Below are 27658 nucleotides of genomic sequence, written 5' to 3'. Positions count from 1 at the left end.
GGAGCTCATGCCAGCACACTCGAGAATCTCGAGAGCGTACTGAGTCTGTGAGAGAAACTTCCCCCGAGAATCACGTCGAACGGCGAGGCCGAGGAAGTGATGAAGCTCACCCAAGTCGGTCATGGCGAACTCGGCGCTGAGGGCAGCGATGACACGCTCGAGCAAGGCCGAGGTAGACGCCGTGAGGATGATGTCGTCGACGTAGAGAAGCAGGTAAGCCATGCCGAGCGTACCATGCAGTATGAAGAGCAAGGTGTCAGACTTCGAGCAGGTGAAGCCGAGAGTGGTGATGAAGGTCGCAAAGCGATGGTACCACGCACGAGGGGCTTGCTTCAGACCATAGAGTGCGCGGTTGAGGCAGCACACATGGTCAGGGCGAGCGGAGTCGACGAAGCCAGTGGGCTGGTGGCAATATACCACCTCGTCAAGATGCCCATGGAGAAAAGTGTTCTTGACATCGAGCTGGCGAATCTTTCAGTTGGAAGAGAGAGCGACAGAGAGGATAACCCGGATGGTAGCTAGTTTAACCACCGGGCTAAAGGTCTCGTCGAAATCAATGCCGTGTTCCTGGGAGAAACCACGCAGCACCCAGCGTGCTTTGTAGCGGTCGAGGCTGCCGTCGGGTTTGAACTTGTGACGAAAGACCCACTTGCCAGAGACGATGTTGGCGTTGGGGGGGGGGGGGGGGGGGGGGGGGGAGGGGGGGGGGGGAGAGCACCGTACTCGTCAGTCATAGCCGCCAGCCAGTTCGGGTCTTTGAGAGCACCATGAACGGACTTGGGGACTAGCGATGGAGTGGCGATGGGAGCGACGTGCAGGTTGAGGCGTTCACGCGGACCAATGATCTTTCCAGCCTGACAGCGGGTGATCATCTGACGGACAGGAGGCGGGGGCGATGGCCGTGGCGTGGTTGTGATCGAGCTGGACGCGGGAGACGCAGAGCCAGAGGCTGCGTCATCGCTAGCGTCGCTGGGAGACGCGGTCGTGGGCGAAACCTCATGGGCTGGCGTGTGCCCAGCCAAGGAGGCGGGCGAGGCCGGGGAGACCGGCGTGTGGGCCGGTGTGACCGGCGAGGAGGCGGCCGACGCAGCCGGGGCATGGGCCGGTGAAGCCGGTGCATGGACCGGCGTGCGCGGCGTCGCTGGAGCAGGCGCTGAGGAGGCTGAGCGCGGTCCAGCGGACCGACGCGGCCCAGCAAACCGACGCGGTCCAGCGTGCATGGGTGGCACGGGAACTGGGGCGAGCACATCAATTGGATCATCGGTCGGAGGAGGCGACGACGGCTGCTGCAGGTTAGAGACAGAAAAATCTGGTGCGAAAGGGAATCGAGTTTCGTCAAAAATCACATACCGAGAAATAATGATGCGACGAGACTCGAGATCCATGCAGCAGTAACCACGATGATTAGAGAGGTAACCGAGGAACACGCACGCTGTCGAACGGTGCGACAGTTTGTGAGGCATGGTGGCGGAGAGGTTTGGGTAACATAAACAACCGAACGTACGAAGGAGAGTATAGTCGGGTGTTTTGGAAAAAAGAGCGAAGTAGGGGCAAGGTGCGGCGAGAGCTTTGGTGGGTAGTCTATTGAGAAGATAGGTGGCCGCATGAAGAGATTCTACCCAAAATTTGCCAGGCATGCTCGCTTGAAATAAGAGTGTGCGTACTATGTCGTTGACAGTGTGAATTATGCGTTCAGCTTTACCATTTTGTGGGGAAGTGTATGGACACGAGAAGCGTAGGAGAATCCCGTGTTTGACGGAGAGTTCCTGAAGAGCGTGGTTGTCGAATTCACGTCTGTTATCGCACTGAATGGCTTGAAGAGAAAGGGAAAACTGTGTGGCGACATAAGCACGAAAGTTAGATAAAGGGTGTGTCTAGGTCTCAGTCGACTGAGACTTAACCAAGTGTCACACAAGTGATATAGTATATGAAAAGAAAAAGAAAAAACTGAAAAGACATTTTTGTACGAATCTTAATGCAAGATCAATGGAATATAACATCGACTGAGACATAACGAAGTCTAAGTCGACTGAGACGTAGCAAAACTGTTAGATAAAAGAGAGAAAGCTTCAGATTTTTGGCGTAGGGGATACGTCCACAAATAATGAGTGAAATCATCTAAAATGACTAGAAAGTATTTATAGCCAGAGAGACTCGGAATAGGTGAAGTCCACAAATCACAGTGTATTAATTCAAAAGGTCTATGAGTTTGAGTAGTAGAAGCTGAAAATGGTAAACGAACATGACGGCCAAGTTGACATGCATGACATAAACTAGAGTCCTTGAGCACTTTATTTATGGGGAGCGATGACGACGAAACGAGGCGCTGGAATGCGTCAGCGCCGGGGTGACCAAGACGCTGGTGCCAAAGAGTGGAGTCGGCGGTGATGGTGGTGAGGGCGTGCGGCAAGGAGGTGACCGGATAGAGATCACCCGAGCTACTGCACCTGAGAATCACGACCCCTGCCCTGAGATCCTTCACAGAAAAACCCCAAGGGTCAAATTCCACCAAACATAAGTTGTCAATAGTAAACTGACGAACAGAAATTAGATTTTTAACTATGCGGGGAGTGACAAGGACATCACAAAGAGTAAGACAACGAGAGGAAGTAGGGAGAGATGCATGACCGGAGTGAGAGACAGGAATAGAGGAACCATCTCCGACCATGATATGTTTATGTGGAGGATTGGAAGAGAGAGAGTTGAGGTTACCGGCGTCCCAGGACATGTGAGCGGCTGCTCCGGTGTCCATGACCCACTCCGTGGGAGCCTGCAAGCTCATGGTGTTGAAGTAGCTCGCAAGGGCGGACGGGTCCCATGTCGGTGTCGAGGGGGAGCCGTAGGTAGGGTAGCCGCTGTAAGTGAATGTGGCGATGGAGGTGCGTACGCCGGGGCAGTCAAGGCCATGTAGCCATGAGCCGGGCGGGATGGCGGGGCGGCAGGGCGCGGCCCGAGGATGCCGTTGGTGTGGCCAGCTTGGTCGTAGACGGGTCCTCCGTGACCCATCATCGGGTGCATGTAGATTGTGGATCGGTGGAGAGGGAGAGCAAAGCACCTTGGGTGCTGTCATTGCCATTGCCAAGAATATATAGGCGCGGGGCGCCAGTACAACAGGGGCGCGGAGCGCCAGTACAACAGAGAGAGAGAGAGCGCGTAGTGCTAGTACGTGCATGGGATCGTGGGTAGATGCATGCAGTACGTGGGAGAGTGGAGAGAACTGCTAACACCCCGCCGCAGTTTGAGCGTCCGGCGGCCGGACGCACAAGCTGGACCGGAAATCTTGGAACGCCGCCATGGGCAGTCCTTTGGTGAGCACGTCGGCGAACTGTTGGGAGGTTGGCACATGGAGAACGCGCAGCTCACCCAATGCCACTTTCTCGCGTACAAAGTGGATGTCGAGCTCGATGTGCTTGGTCCGGCGATGGTGGACGGGGTTGGCCGCCATGTAGACGGACGAGATGTTGTCGCAGAAGATGACGCTGGCGCGAGGTAGAGGTACAGCGAGCTCGCCAAGAAGTTGACGTATCCAGCAGCACTCAGCAACCGTGTTTGCAACGGCGCGGTATTCTGCCTCGGCGCTCGAGCGAGACACCGTCGCCTGTCGTTTGGACGACCATGATACAAGCGAGTCGCCGAGGTACACAGCGTAGCCGGACGTCGACCGGCGCGTGTCTGGGCAGCCGGCCCAGTCCGCGTCGGAGTAGGCGACGAGGTCGAGGGGGCCGGACCGCCGGAGATGGAGCCCATGCGATGTAGTGCCGCGTAGGTAGCGCAGGATGCGCTTGGCCAGCGCACGGTGGACGTCGCGGGGATCATGCATCACAAGACAGCACTGTTGGACAACGTAGGCGATGTCGGGCCGAGTCATGGTCATGTACTGGAGTGCGCCGACAATGCTGCGGTACTTGGAAGCGTCGGAGACGGGGGCACCATCATGGGCAGACAGCTTGGCGCGCGTGTCGACCGGCGTGGGCGCCGGCTTGCAGCCCTGCATGTTGGCGCGCTCGAGTAGTTCGTCGGCGTACTTGCTCTGGGAGAGGAAGAAGCCATCCACGGTGCGAGTGACGGCGATCCCGAGGAAGTAGTGTAGAGGCCCGAGGTCTTTCATGGAGAACTCGGTCGACAGGAGCTGCTAGAGGTGTCGAAGAAGCGCCGTCGTCGAGGCAGTAAGCACAATGTCGTCGACGTACAACAGGAGGTAGGCAGTGCCGGCGTCGGAGTGGAGCACGAAGAGCGACGGATCCGCCCGCGAACTGGTGAAGCTGAGGCTGTGGACGAATGTGGCGAATCGACCAAACCACGCCCGCGGCGCCTGCTTGAGCCCATAGAGGGACTTGTCCAGCAGACACACGTGCTCAGGGCGACTCGTGTCGACGAAGCCGGCCGGCTGCTGGCAGTAGACCTGCTCGGAGAGATGCCCGTGGAGGAACGCGTTGTTGATGTCCATCTGGTGCACTGGCCACTGGCGCGTGGCGGCGATGGTGAGCACGACGCGGATTGTGGCCGCCTTGACCACCGGAGAGAATGTCTCGTCAAAGTCGACGCCGGGGCGCTGTGAGAAGCCGCGCACCACCCAGCGTGCCTTGTAGCGTTCGAGCGAACCATCGGACTTGAGTTTGTGACGGAAGAGCCATTTCCCGGTGACGATGTTGGCGCCGCGGGGTCGAGGGACGAGGCGCCACGTCCGGTTCTCCATGAGAGCCCTGTATTCTACCTGCATAGCAGAAAGCCAACGAGGATCTCGCATAGCCTCACGCACGGTTTTAGGGATGGGTGAGATGTTGGATGGAGCAGTAGTAATGTGGTGCTGTTCATACTTGGGATTGGGGAAGAATTTGCCAGCCTGAGCTCTTGTCTGCATTTTGTGTGTAGGTGCAGGAGGGGGTTGGCGTCGTGGCGCCTGTGGTGGCGAGGGGGGGGGGGTGACCGTGGCGGACTGTGGTGAAGACTGGGCTGGCGGGGAGGCATCCGGCATGACATGGTCTGGGGTGGGAGGGACTGGCGTAGTGTGGTTGGACGGGGGTTGGGATACAGGCGTGGTATAGGTGGTGGCCGGGGCAGATGCGGGCACTAGTGAGGGCTGGGAACGGGGTCGTGTGGATATGGTAGGGAGGTCGTCGAGGAGATCAGCGACCGGTGCTGGGCTTGGTTGTTCGGCATGGAAGGGAAAGCTATGCTCATCGAAGACGACATGGCGAGATGTGATGACGCGGCCAGTGGCACGGTTGAGACACCGGTAGCCTTTGTGGTCTGCGGTGTACCCTAGGAAGACGCAGGGGGCCGATCGAGGCGCGAGTTTGTGTGGTGCAGTGGCTGCTAGGTTTGGAAAACACAGGCAACCGAAGACTCGCAGGGTGGTGTAGGTGGGGTGAACACCGTAAAGTAGGAAGAAAGGTGTTTGGTTGTGGCACGGCCGGCATGGACGTCGGTTGAGGAGGAAGGTGGCGGTATTGAGGGCTTCGGCCCAGTAGGGAAACGGCATATGTGCGTGTATAAGGAGTGATCTGGTGATGTCATTGAGTGTCCTGAGTATGCGCTCGGCGCGTCCGTTCTGCGGCGATGTGTAGGGGCATGATAAGCGGAGCACTATGCCTAGCGAGGAGAAGAATTGGCGCGATGCATGATTGTCGAACTCCTTGCCATTAACAGTTTGGATAGTGAGCATGGATAGACGAAAGTGGTTGTGGATGAATTGAAGACGCGGAGAGTGGGTAGCACGTCAGACTTGCGGCAAAGCGGGAACGTCCATACAAAGTGACTGTAATCATCGAGTGGAACAAGGTAATACTGATAACCAGATATACTAAGCACGGGAGATGTCCACACATCACAATGTACAAGCTGGAAAGGAAAATACGACACATGTTCGGAAGTGCTAAATGGTAGACGAACACTTTTGCCTAATTGACACGCTTGGCAAACGGTGCTGGGGCTAGCAACATGATCCAGCGACGAGCTCTTGAGAGTGTGGTCCAAAGCATCAGCGCCTAGATGCCCAAGGCGTTGATGCCATAGATCACGGGAGACGGCAGTCAGGGCATGGTGGGTGCGGTTCGGTGGCGACGTGGTGGACATGGGGTAGAGCTCGTCGTCGTCGGAGTTACATCGGAGGATCACCTTCTTCATTCTTCGGTCCTTAACAGAAAAACCAATGTCATCAAACTCGACATTAACAGGGTTGTGGCGAGCGAGGGCTTTGACGGACAGAAGGTTTTTGATGATGTGCGGGGAGACTAGAACGTGTTGTAGAGAAAGGGGTGATTGGGCTGTAGGAATGGTGGCGTGGCCAATGTGCGTGGCGGGGAGCAAGGATCCGTCGCCAACTACTATGGAGGTAGAAGAACAGGGAGCAGAGGAGGAGAGCATACCGGGGGACGACGCCATGTGTGTGGTGGCGCCGGTATCCATGTACCAGTCGGAGCCAGGCAGCTGCGGTTGTTGCTGCTGCAGGGTCATGGCGTTGAGCGCCTGTACCAGGGCGCTCTGGTCCCAGGCAGTCGCGTTGGAGCTGGGCGCTCCACCAGCGAGGGCACCATACAGCGGGTGCGGCGGCACCGCTCCAGCTGTCCAGTGTGCCGGCATGGATGGGGGTGGCGGGGACGCGTTGGGGCCGTAATGCGCGGCCACACCAGCGAAGGGGGACGCGCCACCGGGGCGAGGGCCAAGTATGCCCGCACCAGGGGCGTGTGGACGCCATGGCATTGGCCACGCATGGACCATGCCAGTCCAGGGCGCGGGCGCCGGAGCAGAGGGGCGAGGAGGAGCCCCGCCGCCTGGATGAGGGGCGGAGCCCCCGCCGGAGTGCGAGGAGGATCCCCCGCCGGAGTAGTTGCCCTTGCCTTTTCCTTTGTAGCGCCCGCCACCGCCCTGCCCCCCGCCGTTGTGGGTGCTCGGTGTGCGCCCGACGTGGAGCGCGGTCTCCGTGTTGTGGTCGGCGGACTGTCGGCCCTCCTCGAGGAGGAGGAAAGCACGACAGCGAAGGAGGGAGGGGAATGGGCTCTGCATGGTGAGGATGGGCACGGCATAGCGGAAACGGGGGTGAAGGCCACGAATCATGTTGAGCACCTGATCACGATCGTCGACAGGAGAGCCGAGGTCGGCGAGGCGGTCGGCGCACTCCTCGAGCCGGGCGAAGTAGGTGAGGATCGATGAGGACCCCTGCTCGATCCGCCGGAACTCAGTGGCCTGGAAAACCACCTGATGCTCGTGGTTCTCCAGAAAGAGACTGCAGATGGCGGCCCAGACCTCGCCGGCGGTGGCGCCGCGCTGGTGGACGAGGCCAAACACCTCTGGGCTGATGCGGTTGTAGAGCCACGAAACGAGGTGTGCGTCGTCTTGCAGCCACATCGGATCAGTGGGGCGAGGCGCGCCGGAGATGTGGTCGAGGACGGCGTACTTCTGGAAGGTGACCTCAAACAGAGTGCGCCACTGGGAGAAGTTGGGTGGGCTGAGGCCGAGGACGAGTGGGACCTGCTGGTTGATGAAGACACCGGCGAGGGGGGAGAGGTCGCGGACACCCGTGGAGGACGACGCGGTCGGGTCCGGCAGGAAGAGCGGCCCGCGAGCGAGCGCACCCGGCGTCAGCAGTGTCTGGGTGGAGGAGGAGGAGACCGGCGTGGCAGGTGTGCGTGGGACGCCGCCGGTTCCAGAGCCGGTGCCGGGAGGAGGAGGTGGGGGGGGGGGGGGGGGGGGGGGGGGGGGAGGTGGTGGAGTGTGGGATGCCATGGCGGTTATGGGGAGTCAGAGAGGCAGCGGAAGAGTGGTTCAGCGACGAAGGAAAAAACCCACGTCTGATACCATGTGGATCGGTGGAGAGGGAGAGCAAAGCACCTTGGGTGCTGCCATTGCCATTGCCAAGAATATATAGGCGCGGGGCGCCAGTACAACAGGGGCGCGGAGCGCCAGTACAACAGAGAGAGAGCGCGTAGTGCTAGTACGTGCATTGGGATCGTGGGTAGATGCATGCAGTACGTGGGAGAGTGGAGAGAACTGCTAACATAGATGGCACCAGTCCAGGGGTGCTGCATGCTGGGAAAGGCGGGGGCGCCACCACCCCCGTTGTTCTTCTTCTTGCCCTTGCGGCCTGAACCATTGCCGGAGGGGGCGCCAAAGGGTGCAGGAGCACCAAACCTGGAGCGCCCGGCGTGAGGCTGCTGCGGCGAGAGAGCAGGGCCGCCGTGAAGCCCCCCAGCAGGGGGGCGGTGTAGAAGGCCGAGGGTGAAGACGATCTCGTGTTCGACGGCTTAAGCTCCTGGAGAAGAAGCATGTTGCGAAATTGAAGAAAGGTAGGAAACGGCGTGAGGAGGGGAGCGAGATTGCCGATGCCCTTGTAGTGGTCGTTGAGGCCCTTGATGGTGTTCCACACAAAGGCGTCGTCGGAGACGGGGGCGTTGACGTCGGCGAGGGCGTCGGTGACCGTCTTCTACTCAAGGCAATAGGCGGTGACACTCTTGTCCAACTGCTCGATGTTGCGGAAATTCTGGCCAAGATAGCCGGCACGGGCTTGCTGGTTGTCGCGGAAGAGGGCGGTGATGGCGCCGGGGATGGCGGAGGCCGTTGTGCCCGCCGCCATGACCATGTCGGAGATGTCGGGAGCGACGAAGCCGTACAGCCAACGAAGGACGATGGAGTCCATACGCTGCCATTCCTCGTCGACCGAAGGAGGCGCCGCGTCGAGGTGATCCGCGAGGGCGTATTGGCTGACGGCGATGTCGAGGAAGCGACGCCACTTGGTGAAGTTTGCGGCCTTGAGGTCGAGGGTGACTGGGATCAGGCTCTTGACGTTTTGGATGGCAGTGGCCTGAGCCCAGAGGGCGGCGTGGGGATGAGGAAGATCGCCGGCGCCAGACATGGCTGCGGCGGCGGAGGCGGGAGAGGAGGGACGGCGTGGGAGCCTGGGGCGGCGGCGGTAGTGGAGAGGGGCGGAAGCAAATCGCTTGGCTGATACCATGATAGAATTAGAGGAAGAGAATGATTGACCACACAATCAGTGGGTTTCCTGCTATGTCACATACTCCCTCCGTTCCCAAATATAAGTCTTTCTAGTGGTTTCACTAGGTGGACTACATACGAAGCAAATTAAATGAATCTACATTTAAAATACATCTATATACATTCGTATGTGGTTTATAGTGAAATCTTTACAAAGACTTATATTTAGGAACGGAGGGAGTATATAGACAATTACAAGATATACAGGGAAACAATCTGTACAAATCCTAACCATAATGGCCTGATTACATGCAAGATATCAAGCTCTGAACATGGCAGGGTATAACCAAATATACTGACATATTCGGATTGGCTAACAGGGACCAAAAACCTTAGGCCACTTTAGACAATCTCCTAGCTTTTTCGTTGTCACATATCTTAAGGATGCTAACATGGCCCATTTCTTTACATATTTCACGTCATCACATGGTAATCAAAATGCTAACTTTGTTTTATCTTTTAATATATGTCTCGGTACGCCGTAGGTTGAATTTTATTTATGAGCCAAGTGTTATTTTCTCTTCCAGTACAACTAAAAAAACACTCCCTATAAAATTGTACCAAGTCAACGACACTTATTTTGGGACAGAGGGAGAACTATAACTATTTACGAACTTTATGAAGAGTTCATACAAAAACACAAATATCTTTATTTCCTATTATTTCTTATTTCAACTTTCATGTTAAAGGAGTTGTGTTATTTATTCACCTAACATGAATTTGATATAGTTTATACCAAAAATAGTAATTTAATATTTCATATTGAGTTTCTACAAACACCAAGTAGCAAATTAGTTTCATTTCAAATCCAAATGTCATATAATAAACCGGCTATGTATTTCTTATCCAAATTATTTATTCACCTAACATGAACTTGAGTAATTAATTTAGTTTGACCTCGACAAAATATTGTTTTACTGGAAGTCTTGGAAATTTGTCTTGAAAGTAACCAAGAGGTTGTAGGTTTTTTTTTATTGCAGTGAGAGCTGATGTTCATGGATTTTGTGTTGAATGTTTTGGATTTCGAGGTGATGAGCCTGCGTGATTTGTAGGATTCCGAAAATTCAAAATAACTATGTATAATTGTAATGTCAAAGACACTTTTCCCCGCGAATATCAATGAATGTATTTCGAAAACATGTCTTTACATCAGCTTTTGTTTCTTTGACTTTGTGTGTGGTTGAGCTTAGAAGATAACTCGGGGAACAAGCAAAAGACAACAGCGAACAAGGAGCCAAAACTTCAAAAGGGGTAGGAGCATTCTCCATTTTGTAATATTTCTAATGCACACATGTTTGTCTCTGTGTGCACTTTTGTCGAAACTCTGATAAAACCAGAAACCTTTGGGCCACTTCACACCATCTCCTTGCTTGTTCTTTCCGGCAAGCTTCTTCTTGCTTTCTCTGCCGTCTCAATTGCCATTAGGTCACGTCGATCTTGATATAGATCATGAGCCAAAGGGCGTGCACGCGTGCGTGCGCATCACCACTACTGGTAGCATCAACATTGGTTTATTTTTATGTCGTTGCACGCCCTTGTTCCGATAGCGGGGATGTAAGTCATGGCGGAACTTCCATCAGTGCGACTAGAGGTAGCCTACAACTCACCTCAGTCGTGGGAGTGGTGAAGTGGGCAGCCTTGTAGGCGGGTGTGTTTCCTACGGCGGTGATTCGTGCATCGGCTCAACGAGGTAAGGTTGTTGCTTTCTCTCTATTCGGTTCGATTTGATTCCATATTGTTTTCTATGGTCCTCTGTAATCCCATCTCCCATAGGCTTGAGAGAGAAAAGGGGCTTAATCCAACATAAGAGGATTGATGGATGGTGGCGGCCATATCCAGCACGCAGCCCCACAATGACACAAGACATATTATTCGCTCAAGGTAATATATGCATGAGAATGATATATTCTACCAGATTAATTTTGATAGTAGTACTGATAATTTTGCATAAAAATATTAGTAAAAAAGTGTTTTACGTAATCGATGCAGTTATTTGTCTTCCAAGTGATACAAGTGAAATGATCTAGATGACGACTAGAGGGGGTGCTACCTCTTGAGCATGCGTTGGTTTTCCGTTGAAGAGGAAAGGGTGATGCAGCCAAGTAGCGTAAGTATTTCTCTCAGGTTTTGAGAACCAAGGTATCAATCCAATAGGAGACAACGCTCAAGTCACCTAGTACCTGCACAAACAATCAAGAACCTTGCAACCAACACGATAAAGGGGTTGTCAATCCCTTCACGGTCACTCACAAAAGTGAGATCTAATAAAGATAGTAAAGTAAATATTTTTGGTATTTTTGTTATATAGATTGGAAAGTAAAGATTGCAAAATAAAAAGAACGGCGACAGAAATTGGCAAGTTAACGGGAAACTAATATAATGTAAAATAGACCCGGGGGCCATAGGTTTCACTAGTGGCTTCTCTCAAGATAGCATGTATTACAGTGGGTGAACAAATTACTGCCGAGCAATTGATAGAAAAGCGCATAGTTATAAGAATATCTAAGGCAATGATCATGAATATAGGCACCACGTCCGTGTCAAGTAGATCGAAACGATTCTGCAGCTACTACTATTACTCCACACATCGACCGCTATCCATCATGCATCTAGAGTATTAAGTTCATAAGAACAGAGTAACACATTAAGCAAGATGACATGATGTAGAGGGATAAACTCAAGCAATATGATATAAACCCCATCTATTTATCCTCGATGGTAACAATACAATACGTGCCTTGCTGCCCCTACTGTCACTGGAAAAGGACACTATGATACGTCTCCAACGTATCTATAATTTTTGATTGCTCAATGCTATATTATCTTCTGTTTTGGACATTATTGGGCTTTATTATTCACTTTTATATTATTTTTGGGACTAACGTATTAACCGGAGGCCCAGCCCAGAATTGCTGTTTTTTGCCTATTTCAGAGTTTCGCAGAAAAAGAATATCAAACGGAATCCAAACGGAATGAAACCTTCGGGAACTTGATTTTCGAAACGAACATGATCCAGGAGACTTGGACCCTACGTCAAGCAACCAACAGGGAAGCCACGAGGTAGGGGGCGCGCCTACCCCCCTAGGGCGCACCCTCCACCCTCGTGGGCCCCCTGTTGCTCCACCGACGTACTTCTTCCTCCTATATATACCTACGTACCCCCAAACGATCAGATACGGAGCCAAAAACCTAATTCCACCGCCGCAACCTTCTGTACCCATGAGATCCCATCTTGGGGTCTGTTCCGGAGCTCCGCCGGAAGGGGCATCAATCACAGAGGGCTTCTACATCAACACCATAGCCCCTCCGATGAAGTGTGAGTAGTTTACCTCAGACCTTCGGGTCCATAGTTATTAGCTAGATAGCTTCCTCTCTCTTTTTGGATCTCAACACAATGTTCTCCCCCTCTCTCGTGGAGATCTATTCGATGTAATCTTGTTTTTGCGGTGTGTTTGTTGAGACCGATGAATTGTGGGTTTATGATCAAGTTTATCTATGAACAATATTTGAATCTTCTCTGAATTCTTTATGTATGATTGGTTATCTTTGCAAGTCTCTTCGAATTATCAGTTTGGTTTGGCCTACTAGATTGATCTTTCTTGCAATGGGAGAAGTGCTTAGCTTTGGGTTCAATCTTGTGGTGTCCTTTCCCAGTGACAGTAGGGGCAGCAAGGCACGTATAGTATTGTTGCCATCGAGGATAACAAGATGGTTTTTTTATCATATTGCATGAATTTATCCCTCTACATCATGTCATCTTGCTTAAGGCGTTACTCTGTTCTTATGAACTCAATACTCTAGATGCATGCTGGATAGCGGTCGATGTGTGGAGTAATAGTAGTAGATGCAGGCAGGAGTCGGTCTACTTGTCTCGGACGTGATTCGTATATACATGATCATACCTAGATATTCTCATAACTATGCTCAATTCTGTCAATTGCTCAACAGTAATTTGTTCACCCACCGTAAAATACTTATGCTCTTGAGAGAAGCCACTAGTGAAACCTATGGCCCCCGGGTCTATCTTCATCATATTAATCTTCCAACACTTAGTTATTTCCTTTGCTTTTTATTTTACTTTGCATCTTTATCATAAAAATACCAAAAAATTATCCTATCATATCTATCAGATCTCACTCTCGTAAGTGACCATGTAGGGATTGACAACCCCTTATCGCGTTGGTTGCGAGGATTTATTTGTTTTGTGTAGGTGCGAGGGACTCGCGCGTAGCCTCCTACTGGATTGATACCTTGGTTCTCAAAAACGGAGGGAAATACTTACGCTACTTTGCTGCATCACCCTTTCCTCTTCAAGGGAAAACCAACGCAGTGCTCAAGAGGTAGCAAGAAGGATTTCTGGCGCCGTTGCCGGGGAGGTCTACGCAAAAGTCAACATACCAAGTACCCATCACAAACCCTTATCTCCCGCATTACATTATTTGCCATTTGCCTCTCGTTTTCCTCTCCCCCACTTCACCCTTGCCGTTTTATTCGCCCTCTCCTTTTCGTTCGCCTCTTTTCCGTTTGCTTGTCGTTATGGCTAGTCCTTATCTTCTCCGTTGTCTCCCGAAAATGAAGTTCTCAATTTTAAACAAAGGGAGGGAGAAAATCGGAAAGACGCTTGGTATCGAATTTGCAATGCTCAAAATAGATCTACCAGGAAGCAATCTACTTCCGTTCTTCTCCGCAATTTTTATATAGGTGCTAATCCTTGGTATAGGTATATTCTTGACACCATTACCGGAGGGAATTTCTTGGGTAGCCATACTTTTGACTCTTATAATGCTATGATAGATTTATTTGGCTCACCACCTCTCTTGGTTAATGGAACTATTTTAACTTTGGAGCATGTAATGCAAAGACTTGAAATCATTGAAAATAAAGTTGCTACCGTAGAGCTAATTGAAAATTTGGATAAAAAGATCCACAACCAAATTACCCAATACGGATCTAAAGTAGGAGTCACTTTGAAAAATATTAAGGAGAAGGAACCCATAGTTAATGAAAGGATAAATCAGGATTCTACTAGAATCGATAAACTTGAGGGTATTATTACCAACTTGGGAACCGCTTTTTCTTCCGTAAAAAATGCTCCTAGTCCTCCAACTAAAATTGCCAAGCTTATGTATGTTCCTAAAAATAAGGGTGAATCCTCTAGTAAGGAAACTGCGGATCTTAAATCTATAAGTATTCATCCCAATCTTTTTGCTATCATTAAGGAACCATTTGCTACAAATGAATTTTTTGATCTTGTTCCTAGAAGCTTGATAACTTATAAAAATAAAGAAACTCTAAAGGGTGATAGATGTCTTATTGAAGAATTGCCTATCAAAGATGGCAACACCTAGATCTATCCTTGCTTTTATGCCTAGCTAGGGGCGTTAAACGATAGCGCTTGTTGGGAGGCAACCCAATTTTATTTTTATTTTTTTTGCTTTTTTGCTTCTGTTTAGGAATAAATATTTGTTCTAGCCTCTGGTTAGATGTGTTTTTATGTTTTAATTAGTGTTTGTGCCAAGTTAAACCTATAGGATCTTCTAGGATGATAGTTATTTGATCTTGCTGTAATTTCCAGAAACTTTCTGTTCACGAGAACAATTGTTAAAAATCACCAGAACGTGATAAAATAATGATTCAAATTGCTGCTGATCAATAAACAAATTTCCTAGGTCTTCCTATTTTGGATGATTTTTTGGAGTTCCAGAAGTTTGCGTTAGTTATAGATTACTACAGACTGTTCTGTTTTTGACAGATTCTGTTTTTCGTGTGTTGTTTGCTTATTTTGATGAATCTATGGCTAGTAAAATAGTTTATAAACCATAGAGAAGTTGGAATAAAGTAGGTTTAACACCAATATAAATAAATAATGAGTTCATTACAGTACCTTGAAGTGGTCTTTTGTTTTCTTTCGCTAACGGAGCTCACGAGATTTTCTGTTAAGTTTTGTGTCGTGAAGTTTTCAAGTTTTGGGTGAAAGATTTGATGGATTATGGAACAAGGAGTGGCAAGAGCCTAAGCTTGGGGATTCCCATGGCACCCCCAAGATAATCTAAGGACACCAAAAAGCCAAAGCTTGGGGATGCCCCGGAAGGCATCCCCTCTTTCGGCTACTTCCATCGGTAACTTTACTTGGAGCTATATTTTTATTCACCACATGATATGTGTTTTGCTTGGAGCGTCTTGTATGATTTGAGTCTTTGCTTTTTAGTTTACCACAATCATCCTTGCTGTACACACCTTTTCAGAGAGACACACATGATTCGGAAATTATTAGAATACTCTATGTGCTTCACTTATATCTTTTGAGTTATATAGTTTTTGCTCTAGTACTTCACTTATATCTTTTAGAGCACGGTGGTGGATTTGTTTTATAGAAACTATTGATCTCTCATGCTTCACTTAGATTATTTTGAGAGTCTTAAATAACATGGTAATTTGCTTAAAAATAATCCTAATATGCTAGGTATTCAAGATTAGTAAAAACTTTCTTATGAGTGTGTTGAATACTAAGAGAAGTTTGATGCTTGATGATTGTTTTGAGATATGGAGGTAATAATATCAAAGTCATGCTAGTTGAGTAGTTGTGAATTTGAGAAATACTTGTGTTGAAGTTTGTAAGTCCCGTAGCATGCACGTATGGTAAACGTTATGTAACAAATTTGAAACATGAGGTGTTCTTTGATTGTCTTCCTTATGAGTGGCGGTCGGGGACGAGCGATGGTCTTTTCCTACCAATCTATCCCCCTAGGAGCATGCGCGTAGTGCTTGGTTTTTGATGACTTGTAGATTTTTGCAATAAGTATGTGAGTTCTTTATGACTAATGTTGAGTCCATGGATTATACGCACTCTCACCTTTCCACCATTGCTAGCCTGTTCGGTACCGTGCATTGCCCTTTCTCACATTGAGAGTTGGTGCAAACTTCGCCGGTGCATCCAAACCCCGTGATATGATAAGCTCTTTCACACATAAACCTCCTTATATCTTCCTCAAAACAGCCACCATACCTACCTATTATGGCATTTCCATAGCCATTCCGAGATATATTGCCATGCAACTTTCCACCATTCCGTTTATCATGACACGTTCATCATTGTCATATTGCTTAGCATGATCATGTAGTTGACATAGTATTTGTGGCAAAGCCACCATTCATAATTCTTTCATACATGTCACTCTTGGTTCATTGCATATCCCGGTACACTACCGGCGGCATTCATATAGAGTCATACCTAGTTCTAGTATCGAGTTGTAAATAAATAGAAGTGTGATGATCATCATTTTCTAGAGCATTGTCCCAAGTGAGGAATAAAAAAAAGAGAAAGGCCATAAAAAAGAGAAGGCCCAAAAAAATGAGAGAAAAAGAGAGAAGGGACAATGTTACTATCCTTTTACCACACTTGTGCTTCAAAGTAGCACCATAATCTTCATGATAGAGAGTCTCTTGTTTTGTCACTTTCATATACTAGTGGGAATTTTTCATTATAGAACTTGGCTTGTATATTCCAACAATGGGCCTCCTCAAGTGCCCTAGGTCTTCGTGAGCAAGCAAGTTGGATGCACACCCACTTAGTTTCTTTTGTTGAGCTCTCATATATTTATAGCTCTAGTGCATCCGTTGCATGGCAATCCCTACTCCTTGCATTAACATCAATCGATGGGCATCTCCATAGCTCATTGATTAGCCTCGTTGATGTGAGACTTTCTCCTTTTTTGTCTTCTCCACATAACCCCCATCATCATATTCTATTCCACCCAAAGTGCTATATCCATGGCTCGCGCTCATGTATTGCGTGAGGGTTTATAAGTTTGAGATTACTAAAGTATGAAACAATTGCTTGGCTTGTCATCGGGGTTGTGCAGGATGAGAGCATTCTTGTGTGACGAAAATGGAGCATGACTAAACTATATGATTTTGTAGGGATGAACTTTCTTTGGCCTGTTATTTTGAGAGGACATAATTGCTTAGTTAGTATGCTTGAAGTATTATTATTTTTATGTCAGTATGAACTTTTATCTTGAATCTTTCGGATCTGAATATTCATACCGCAATTAAGAAGAATTACATTGAAAGTATGCCTAGTAGCACTCCGCATCAAAAATTCTGTTTTTATCATTTACCTACTCGAGGACGAGCAGGAATTAAGCTTGGGGATGCTTGATACGTCTCCAACGTATCTATAATTTTTGATTTCTCCATGCTATATTATCTTCTATTTTGGACATTATTGGGCTTTATTATTCACTTTTATATTATTTTTGGGACTAACCTATTAACCGGAGGCCCAGCCCAGAATTGCTGTTTTTTTTGCCTATTTCAGAGTTTTGCAGAAAAAAAATATCAAACGGAGTCCAAACGGAATGAAACCTTCGGGAACGTGATTTTCGGAACGAACATGATCCAGGAGACTTGGACCCTACGTCAAGCAACCAACAGGGAAGCCACGAGGTAGGGGGGCGCGCCTACCCCCCTAGGGCGCGCCCTCCACCCTCGTGGGCCCCCTGTTGCTCCACCGAGGTACTTCTTCCTCCTATATATACCTACGTACCCCCAAGCGATCAAATACGGAGCCAAAAACCTAACTCCACCGCCGCAACCTTCTGTACCCACGAGATCCCATCTTGGGGCCTGTTCCGGAGCTCCGCCGGAAGGGGCATCGATCACGGAGGGCTTCTACATCAATACCATAGCCCCTCCGATGAATTGTGAGTAGTTTACCTCAGACCTTCGGGTCCATAGTTATTAGCTAGATGGCTTCCTCTCTCTTTTTGGATCTCAATACAATGTTCTCCCCCTCTCTCGTGGAGATCTATTCGATGTAATCTTCTTTTTGCGGTGTGTTTGTTGAGACCGATGAATTGTGGGTTTATGATCAAGTTTATCTATGAACAATATTTGAATCTTCTCTGAATTCTTTAATGTATGATTGGTTATCTTTGCAAGTCTCTTCGAATTATCAGTTTGGTTTGGCCTACTAGATTGATCTTTCTTGCAATGGGAGAAGTGCTTAGCTTTGGGTTCAATCTTGCAGTGTCCTTTCCTAGTGACAGTAGGGGCAGCAAGGCACGTATAGTATTGTTGCCATCGAGGATAACAAGATGGGTTTTTTATCATATTGCATGAATTTATCCCTCTACATCATGTCATCTTGCTTAAGGCGTTACTCTGTTCTTATGAACTTAATACTCTAGATGCATGCTGGATAGCGGTCGATGTGTGGAGTAATAGTAGTAGATGCAGGCAGGAGTCGGTCTACTTGTCTCGGACGTGATGCCTATATACATGATCATACCTAGATATTCACATAACTATGCTCAATTCTGTCAATTGCTCAACAGTAATTTGTTCACCCACCATAAAATACTTATGCTCTTGAGAGAAGCCACTAGTGAAACCTATGGACCCCCGGGTCTATCTTCATCGTATTAATCTTCCAACACTTAGTTATTTCCTTTGCTTTTTATTTTACTTTGCATCTTTATCATAAAAATACCAAAAATATTATCCTATCATATCTATCAGATCTCACTCTCGTAAGTGACCGTGTAGGGATTGACAACCCCTTATCGCGTTGGTTGCGAGGATTTATTTTTTTGTGTAGGTGCAAGGGACTCGCGCGTTGCCTCCTGCTGGATTGATACCTTGGTTCTCAAAAACCGAGGGAAATACTTACGCTACTTTGCTGTTGGGGATTGTAGCGGAAATTAAAATTTTTATACGCATCACCAAGATCAATCTAAGGAGTCATCTAGCAACGAGAGAGAGGAGTGCATCTACATACCCTTGTAGATCGCGAGCGGAAGCGTTCAAGTGAACGGGGTTGATGGAGTCGTACTCGTCGTGATCCAAATCACCGATGACCGAGCGCCGAACGGACGGGACCTCCGCGTTCAACACATGTACGGTTGGGGAAGACGTCTCCTCCTTCTTGATCCAGCAAGGGGGAGGGAGAGGTTGATGGAGATCCACCAGCACGACGGCGTGGTGGTGGAAGCAGCGGGGATCTCGGGAGGGAGAGGGAGGCGCCAGGGGCTTGGGTGCGGCTGCCCTCCCCCCTCTTTATATAGGGCCCCTGGGGGGCGCCGGCCCTGGGAGATCCCATCTCCAAGGGGGGCGGCGGCCAAGGGGGTGGCTTGCCCCCCAAGCCAAGTGGGGCGCCCCCACCCCTAGGGTTTCCAACCCTAGGCGCAGGGGGAGGCCCAAGGGGGCGCACCAGCCCACCAGGGGCTGGTTCCCCTCCCACTTCAGCCCATGGGGCCCTCCGGGATAGGTGGCCCCACCCGGTGGACCCCCCGGGACCCTTCCGGTGGTCCCGGTACAATACCGGTGACCCCCGAAACTTTCCCGGTGGCCGAAACTGGACTTCCTATATACAATTCTTCACCTCCGGACCATTCCGGAACTCCTCGTGACGTCCGGGATGTCATCCGGGACTCCGAACAACTTTCGGATTTCCGCATACTAATATCTCTACAACCCTAGCGTCACCGAACCTTAAGTGTGTAGACCCTACGGGTTCGGGAGACATGCAGACATGACCGAGACGACTCTCCGGTCAATAACCAACAGCAGGATCTGGATACCCATGTTGGCTCCCACATGTTCCACGATGATCTCATCGGATGAACCACGATGTCAAGGATTCAATCAATCCCGTATACAATTCCCTTTGTCAATCGGTACGTTACTTGCCCAAGATTCGATCGTCGGTATCCCAATACCTTGTTCAATCTCGTTACCGGCAAGTCACTTTACTCGTACCATAATGCATGATCCCGTGACCAAACACTTGGTCACATTGAGCTCATTATGATGATGCATTACCGAGTGGGCCCAGAGATACCTCTCCGTCATACGGAGTGACAAATCCCAGTCTCGATTCGTGCCAACCCAACAGACACTTTCAGAGATACCCGTAGTGCACCTTTATAGCCACCCAGTTACGTTGTGATGTTTGGCACACCCAAAGCACTCCTATGGTATCCGGGAGTTGCACAATCTCATGGTCTAAGGAAATGATACTTGACATTTGGGAAAGCTCTAGCAAACGAACTACACGATCTTGTGCTATGCTTAGGATTGGGTCTTGTCCATCACATCATTCTCCTAATGATGTGATCCCGTTATCAATGACATCCAATGTCCATAGTCAGGAAACCATGACTATCTGTTGATCAACGAGCTAGTCAACTAGAGGCTCACTAGGGACATGTTGTGGTCTATGTATTCACACATGTATTACGATTTCCGGATAACACAATTATAGCATGAACAATAGACAATTATCATGAACAAGGAAATATAATAATAACCATTTTATTATTGCCTCTAGGGCATATTCCCAACATTTTCTGCATCACCCTTTCCTCTTCAAGGGAAAACCAACGCAGTGCTCAAGAGGTAGCACACTGCAAGATTGAACCCAAAGCTAAGTACTTCTCCCATTGCAAGAAAGATCAATCTAGTAGGCCAAACTAAACCGATAATTCGAAGAGACTTGCAAAGATATCAAATCATGCATATAAGAATTCAGAGAAGAACCAAATAATATTCATAGATAATCTTGTTCATAAATCCACAATTCATCGGATCTCGACAAACACACCGCAAATGAGTATTACATCGAATAGATCTCCAAGAACATCGAGGAGAACTTTGTATTGAGAATCAAAGAGAGAGAAGAAGCCATCTAGCTAATAACTATGGACCCGAAGGTCTGTGGTAAACTACTCATGCTTCATCGGAGAGGCTATGGTGTTGATGTAGAAGCCCTCCGTGATCGATTCCCCCTCCGGCAGATCGCCGGAAAAGGCCCCAAGATGGGATCTCATGGGTACAGAAGGTTGCGGCGGTGGAAAAGTGCTTTAGTGGCTCCCCCTGATCGATCTAGGGTATATGAGTATATATAGGTGAAAGAAGAACGTCAGTGGAGCTACGAGGGGCCCACGAGGGTGGGGGCGTGCCTACCCCCCTAGGCGCGCCCTCCTGCCTCGTGGCCACCTCGTGGCATTCCAGACTTCAACTCCAAGTCTTCTGGTTTGCTTTCGGTCCAAGAAAGATCATCGCGAAGGTTTCATTCCGTTTGGACTCCGTTTGGTATTCCTCTTCCGCAAAACTCTAAAATAGGAAAAAAAACAAAAACTGGCACTGGGCCTCCGGTTAATAGGTTAGTCCCAAAAATAATATAAAAGAGCATATTAAAGCCCATTAAGCATCCAAAACAGATAATATAATAGCATGGAACAATCAAAAATTATAGATACGTTGGAGACGTATCAAGCATCCCCAAGCTTAATTCCTGCTCGTCCTCGAGTAGGAAATGATAAAAACAGAATTTTTGATGTGGAATGCTACCTATCATAATTATCAATGTAATTCTATTTATTGTGGCATGAATGTTCAGATCCATAAGATTCAAAACAAAAGTTTAATATTGACATAAAAATAATAATACTTCAAGCATACTAATAAAGCAATCATGTCTTCTCAAAATAATATGGCCAAAGAAAGCTATCCCTACAAAATCATATAGTCTGGCTATGCTCTATCTTCATCACACAAAATATTTAAATCATGCACAACCCTGATGACAAGCCAAGCAATTGTTTCATACTTTTGATGTTCTCAAACTTTTTCAACTTTCACGCAATACATGAGCGTGAGCCATGGACATAGCACTATAGGTGGAATAGAATGGTGGTTGTGGAGAAGACAAAAAGGAGAAGATAGTCTCACATCAACTAGGCGTATCAACGAGCTATGGAGATGCCCATCAATAGATATCAATGTGAGTGAGTAGGGATTGCCATGCAATGGATGCACTAGAGCTATAAGTGTATGAAAGCTCAACAAAAGAAACTAAGTGGGTGTGCATCCAACTCGCTTGCTCACGAAGACCTAGGGCAATTTGAGGAAGCCCGTCATTGGAATATACAAGCCAAGTTCTATAATGAAAAATTTCCCACTAGTATATGAAAGTGACAACATAGGAGACTCTCTATCATGAAGATCATGGTGCTACTTTGAAGCACAAGTGTGGAAAAAGGATAGGAGCATTGTCCCTTCTCTCTTTTTCTCTCATTTTTTTATTTGGGCCTTTCTCTCATTTTTTTATGGCCTCTTTTTTTCGTCCGGAGTCTCATCCCGACTTGTGGGGGAATCATAGTCTCCATCACCCTTTCCTCACTGGGACAATGCTCTAATAATGAAGATCATCACACTTTTATTTACTTACAACTCAAGAATTACAACTCAATACTTAGAACAAAATATGACTCTATGTGAATGCCTCCGACGGTGTACCGGGATGTGCAATGAATCAATAGTGACATGTATGAAAAATTGTGAATGGTGGCTTGCCACAAATACGATTTCAACTACATGATCATGCAAGGCAATATGACAATGATGAAGCGTGTCATAGTAAATGGAACGGTGGAAAGTTGCATGACAATATATCTCGGAATGGCTATGGAAATGCCATAATAGTAGGTATGGTGGCTGTTTTGAGGAAGGTATATGGTGGGTGTATGATACCGGTGAAAGTTGCGTGGTATTAGAGAGGCTAGCAATGGTGGAAGGGTGAGAGTGCGTATAATCCATGGACTCAACAATAGTCATAAAGAACTCACATACTTATTGCAAAAATCTATTAGTTATCGAAACGAAGTACTACGCGCATGCTCCTAGGGGGTAGATTGGTAGGAAAATACCATCGCTCATCCCCGACCGCCACTCATAAGGAAGACAATCAATAAATAAATCATGCTCCGACTTCATCACATAACGGTTCACCATACATGCATGCTACGGGAATCACAAACTTTAACACAACTATCTCTCAAATTCACAACTACTTAACTAGCATGACTCTAATATCACCATCTTAATATCTCAAAACAATAATAAGGAATCAAACTTCTCATAGTATTCAATGCACTTTATGTGAAAGTTTTTATTATACCCATCTTGGATGCTCATCATATTAGGAATAAATTCATAACCAAAGCAAATTACCATGCTTTTCTAAAAGACTCTCAAAATAATATAAGTGAAGCATGAGAGATCAATAATTTCTATAAAATAAAACGACCACCGTGCTCTAAAAAGATATAAGTGAAGCACTAGAGCAAAATTATCTAGCTCAAAAGATATAAGTGAAGCATATAGTATTCTAATAAATTCCGATTCATGCGTGTCTCTCCAAAAGGTGTGTACAGCAAGGATGATTGTGGTAAACTAAAAGGCAAATACTCAAATCATACAAGACGCTCCAAGCAAAACACATATCATGTGGTGAATAAAAATATAGTCTCAAGTAAAGTTACCGATAGACGAAGACGAAAGAGGGGATCCCTTCCGGGGCATCCCCAAGCTTAGGGTTTTGGTTAGACTTGAATTTTACCTTGGGGTGCCTTGGGCATCCCCAAGCTTAGGCTCTTGCCACTCCTTATTCCAAAATCCGTCAAATCTTTACCCAAAACTTGAAAACTTCACAACACAAAACTTCAACAGAAAATGTCATGAGCTCCGTTAGTATAAGAAAATAAACCACCACTTTAAGGTACTATAATTAACTCATTATTTATTTATATTGGTGTTAAACCTACTGTATTCCAACTTCTCTATGGTTCATACCCCCCGATACTGCTCATAGATTCATCAAAATAAGCAAACAACACACGAAAAATAGAATCTGTCAAATCAGAACAGTCTGTAGCAATCTGATTTGTTCGTATACTTATGTAACTCCAAAAATTATGAAATAAATTTGTGGACGTGAGGAATTTGTCTATTAATCATCTTCAAAAAAATCAACCTAAAAGCACTCTCCAGTAAAAAAAATGACAGCTAATCTCGTGGGCGCAAAAGTTTCTATTTTTTACAGCAAGATCGCAAAGACTTCACCCATGTCTTCCCAAAGGTTCTACTTGGCACAAACACTAATTAAAATATAAAACCACATCTAAGCAGAGGCTAGATGAATTATTTATTATTAAACAGGAACAAAAAGCAAAGAACAAAAATAAAATTGGGTTGCCTCCCAACAAGCGCTATCGTTTAACGCCCCTAGCCAGGCATAAAAATAAGAATAGATCTAGGTATTGTTATAATAATGATAGGGCAAATCGCGAAAACTCATCTCATATTCCCTACGTTCAGCAGCAAGTTTTCTTTGTGGCAAGCAAAAGTAATCAAAAGGGCTAAATTTAATGGGACAAAAGTCCCCAAGATCAAGCTCGGGAGGTATTGGTTCCTCCTTTGGCCCCTCATATTGCATAACTAATTCATCATTATAAGCATTCTTTTGGCAAAAAGTCATGAGCCTTTGTTCAAGAGAAAAACCTAACCCATTGTTCTGAATAACAAAATTATCATTAAGTTCAGAAATCTTATCAACTAGAACATCAGTAGGAACCCTTTTTCTAAGGTTGTCATTATAAGCAACATGATCTAAAGATCGTAAACGCATTATGTCTTCTTGATTAAAAAGAATTGCTTCTATGGGAGGACGGCCAACATCCACCCTATAATGCGCAAGAATTTCATTGGCCTCTTTTATTATAAATCTGAACTCATGTGCTAAAAAGATAGTAGCCGCTCGCTTAGCAGAAGAATGCTCGATATTGGAAAATTCTAGAAAAATCCTTTGTATGCAAGGATGCATGTGGATAAATTGTCTTTCAAGTTCAACTACGAGCAAAGATATAGCATCCGCAAGACTATTAGTTCTATGAAGAATAGACCCACCCATAGTGGGCAAAGCACCGACACAAGTAAAGAAATCTTGAATAACTCCTTTTCCAATAATGTTACCACTACCAATCCGAAACTTTTTAGTGTGCAAAATAGTAGGTTCTTCATGAGGATCATCAAAAGCATTAAAGTTTCCCCCATCGTTACTACTATCTTTTTCAATGATAACCTCCCCAGTTTCAGACATAATGACAACAAACCGCACTAAGAACGAACACACAAGAGGCAAGCGGAAGGGAGGCGAAGAAAAGGCAAAGGTTTTCAAAAATCGTTTTAGAAGTGGGGGAGAGGAAAACGAGAGGCGAATGGAAAATAATGTGATGCGAGGGAGAAGAGTTTATGATGGGTACTTGGTATGTCTTGACTTGGGCGTAGATCTCCCCGACAACGGCGCTAGAAATCCTTCTTGCTACCTCTTGAGCATGCGTTGGTTTTCCCTTGAAGAGGAAAGGGTGATGCAGCAAAGTAGCGTAAGTATTTCCCTCAGTTTTTGAGAACCAAGGTATCAATCCAGTAGGAGACAACGCTCAAGTCACGTAGTACCTGCACAAACAATCAAGAACCTTGCAACCAACGCGATAAAGGGGTTGTCAATCCCTTCACGGTCACTCGCAAAAGTGAGATCTAATAAAGATAGTAAAGTAAATATTTTTGGTATTTTGTCGTATAGATTGGAAAGTAAAGATTGCAAAATAAAAAGAACGGCGACAGAAATTGGCAAGTTAACGGGAAACTAATATGATGTAAAATAGACCCGGGGGCCATAGTTTTCACTAGTGGCTTCTCTCAAGATAGCATGTATTACGGTGGGTGAACAAATTACTGCCGAGCAATTGATAAAAAAACGCATAGTTATAAGAATATCTAAGGCAATGATCATGAATATAGGCATCACATCCGTGTTCGAAACGATTCTGCATCTACTACTATTACTCCACACATCGACCGCCATCCAGCATGCATCTAGAGTATTAAGTTCATAAGAACAGAGTAACGCATTAAGCAAGATGACATGATGTAGAGGGATAAACTCAAGAAATATGATATAAACCCCATATTTTTATCCTCGATGGCAACAATACAATACGTGCCTTGCTGCCCCTACTGTCACTGGGAAAGGACACCGCAAGATTGAACCCAAAGCTAAGCACTTCTCCCATTGCAAGAAAGATCAATCTAGTAGGCCAAACTAAACCGATAATTCGAAGAGACTTCCAAAGATATCAAATCATGCATATAAGAATTCAGAGAAGAACCAAATAATATTCATAGATAATCTTGTTCATAAATTCACAATTCATCAGATCTCGGCAAACACACCGCAAAAGAGTATTACATCGAATAGATCTCCAAGAACATCGTGGAGAACTTTGTATTGAGAATCAAAGGGAGAGAAGAAGCCATCTAGCTAATAACTATGGACCCGAATGTCTGTGGTAAACTACTCATGCTTCATCGAAGAGGCTATGGTGTTGATGTAGAAGCCCTCCGTGATCGATTCCCCCTCCGGCAGATCTCCGGAAAATGCCCCAAGATGGGATCTCACGGCTACAGAAGGTTGCGGTGGTGAAAAAGTGGTTTCGTGGCTCCCCCTCATCAATCTAGGGTATAAGAGTATATATAGGCGAAAGAAGTACGTCGGTGGAGCTACGAGGGGCCCACGAGGGTGGTGGGCGCGCCCTCCTGCCTCGTGGCATTCCAGACTTCAACTCCAAGTCTTCTGGTTTGCTTTCGGTCCAAGTAAGATCACCGCAAAAGTTTCATTCCTTTTAGACTCTGTTTGGTATTCCTTTTCTGCAAAACTCTAAAATAGGCAAAAAAACAGAAACTGGCACTGGGCCTCCGGTTAATAGGTTAGTCCCAAAAATAATATAAAAGAGCATATTAAAGCCCATTAACCATCCAAAACAGATAATATAATAGCATGGAACAATAAAAAATTATAGATACGTTGGAGACGTATCAGGGGGTGAATAGGTGTTTTAGAACTTTTACGGATTTGGCTTTATCCTAATGTGGAATTAAACTAATCGATACGTTTCAAGCACAAATCCTAAATATGCTAGGCTCACGTAAGTGCACCAACTACCTATGATAAACAAGATAGGCACTTAAGGAAACTAGCAAGCACAAACTATATCACAAGATATGGGAATGTAGGAACAACTAAGCAATTCAGCTAGCACAAGATATATCAATATGAGCAAGTATGAATTGCAGAAAGTAAAGGGTGTGGGAATGAGATAACCACAAGTGAGTCGGGGACGCGGATTTATCCCGAAGCTCACCCTCGTGAGAGTGCTAATCTCCGTTAGAGCGGTGCCGAAGCCAAAGCTCCGGGGCATCACCAAGCGACTCACCGTATTCTCCCTTCCGAGTCACCCCCGACGGATGAGCCTCGGTTCACTCGGGGGTTGGTCTTGAAGGCGACCACCACACTTTTACAAACTTCTCCAGAGCACACCACAACCACGGAAGCTTCCAGAGGAACTTGACCACCTAGGCCACTTCACAGCCTTCCCCAGAGCACACCACAAAAGGAAGCTTCCGGAGGAACCTTGGCCACCTAGGCCTCTTCACAACCTCCTCAAAGGTAACACCAAACCATCTAGGAGGCGGAAGCCTCCAAGAGTAATAAACTCATGGGCTCCCACTTGAACAAATCGATGCGGGGAGCTCAAACCAATGCAACAAATGCAATGCAAGGTCAAGCAAAAAATGCTCAACTCACTCTCTCAATCTCACAAGATGCAAATCAAGAAAGTGGGAGATTGAAGAGAGGGGATGCAATGGAGGAAATCAACAAATGACTCCAAGATCCATCCACAAATCCCCCTTCACATAGAGGGGATATAGGGGTTTGGGAGAGGTGGTATGATGCTCAAAATGATGTTTAGAATGTGAATGAACA

General features: G+C 47.0%; 1 long non-coding RNA gene across 1 annotated transcript; it reads left to right on the top strand.

Annotated features, from left to right (window-relative positions):
• The first annotated feature begins 9829 nt into the window (after window positions 1–9829).
• On the top strand, window positions 9830–12754 carry LOC123494606 (uncharacterized). The gene is made up of 3 exons (XR_006665825.2): window positions 9830–10681; window positions 10765–10872; window positions 10981–12754. It is a non-coding gene; the product is annotated as an uncharacterized lncRNA (long non-coding RNA).
• Window positions 12755–27658: the final 14904 nt, after the last annotated feature.

Source organism: Aegilops tauschii, chromosome 6 (genome assembly GCF_002575655.3).
Source record: "Aegilops tauschii subsp. strangulata cultivar AL8/78 chromosome 6, Aet v6.0, whole genome shotgun sequence".
Lineage (NCBI taxonomy): Eukaryota > Viridiplantae > Streptophyta > Magnoliopsida > Poales > Poaceae > Aegilops > Aegilops tauschii.
Note: the sequence above shows the minus strand (reverse complement) of the source record. Positions and strands in the feature narration are given on the sequence as shown.